General features: G+C 46.1%; 1 protein-coding gene and 1 pseudogene across 3 annotated transcripts in view; one reads left to right on the plus strand and one right to left on the minus strand.

Moving 5' to 3' along the window:
* LOC115869545 overlaps positions 1-78 on the plus strand; it is a 1534-nt pseudogene extending 1456 nt beyond the window's left edge.
* PXK (PX domain containing serine/threonine kinase like) overlaps positions 1-1320 on the minus strand; it is a 175061-nt gene that overhangs the window by 57934 nt on the left and 115807 nt on the right. The gene's annotated exons all lie outside the window — the stretch shown is intronic.

The raw sequence follows: 1320 nt of genomic DNA on the forward strand, positions 1-1320 counted from the left end.
GCAGCCAAGGATTCTAACCAGAAACTGAAGCAGAAGTTTGCACAGCACCCTCAGATAGATCTCGTCACTGGATTCTGAAGCAGCGGATCACGAACGAAGCTCAGGGGCGAAAGGAAGAGAATCAATGTCCATTGCAAGCCTGGATCGGTGCCACTGAGAAAGAGTATCTGGTATTCCTATCGATCTTGACATTCAATTACCAACAAAAACACTGGTTCCAGTTACATCGCAAACGTTTACCTTCTTTGTGCAAGATTTCTTAGTGCTCACTTTGGCTTCCTTGGAAAATCATCCCTAAAAGTTGCCTTGTTGCTAAGACTAGCCAACATTATTTCCTTGATCTGCTTTTTTCTTTCATTGAAGAACGTTTGCAAGGTAACTGGATGTTTGCTGTTCGAAATTGCCATCATACTCTATGTTATGGCTGATGCTGGGCATGCTCATTTGCATTCAAGACCACACACCTTTGCTCCCCCCCAGTAGTTTGGACAGACAGCAATGACTCAGCCTCCGAGTCCATAGAACATTTAGGAGAGCAAACTCAGCCCTTGCTCCACTCGAGTTTATTGTCGGGGCTGTATTTCTATTTGGGCTTTCTGAGACTTTACAGGTGATCACGAGTGACCTGCACTTGTGTACCTTTTACAAAGAATATGAAATGTAATTCTTGGTGAAGTCAAGATAATAAAACATCCTTTTTCTTGGTTAAACAAACAAAACAAAAACCCTGAAGACTATCGCCTAAGAGATGATTTTGAGCAGCCTGGGAACCTGGAAGTGATTGAAAGCATGCTGACTAAGAAGAGGGGCTTTACTTTTGTAACGTTTCACGGCCATGATGCCGGAGGTGAGACCGTCCCTCGGACATCCTCCCATGCTCTCCCTGCCGCTGAGTCAATGCTGACTCAGAGGGACCCTCTGTGAGTTTCAGAGGGCCACTGTGTACGGGAGGAGAAAAGGCATTCTTTCTCCCGGGAGCTGCTGCTGGTTTTGAACTGCTGACCATGGGAATTCCAGCCCAATGTGTAACCACTACACTACCAACCCTCCCATTCTACACACGGCCATAGCTGTGAAGCAAGGAAATCCCAGTCAAGGCAAGAGATGGCCAGTGCCTTTTCTGGCCAAAAAGGTTCAAGTACAGTGGTGGAATTCAGATAATGTCACAACTGGTTCACTGCCCCAATGACTGCTTTAAGTATATTTAAAAAGTGATGCACCAAGAGGTAGTTATTTTAGTGAATGATGGGGGGAGTGCAGAGTGGAGATCCAAAGCCCATTAGTAGGCCACTGGAGATCCCCTTGCAGAGGGGTCTCGGG

The sequence above is a fragment of the Echinops telfairi genome, unplaced genomic scaffold (assembly GCF_000313985.2).
Source record: "Echinops telfairi isolate 266 unplaced genomic scaffold, ASM31398v2 ScPeMD7_31;HRSCAF=116, whole genome shotgun sequence".
Classification (NCBI taxonomy): Eukaryota; Metazoa; Chordata; class Mammalia; order Afrosoricida; family Tenrecidae; genus Echinops; species Echinops telfairi.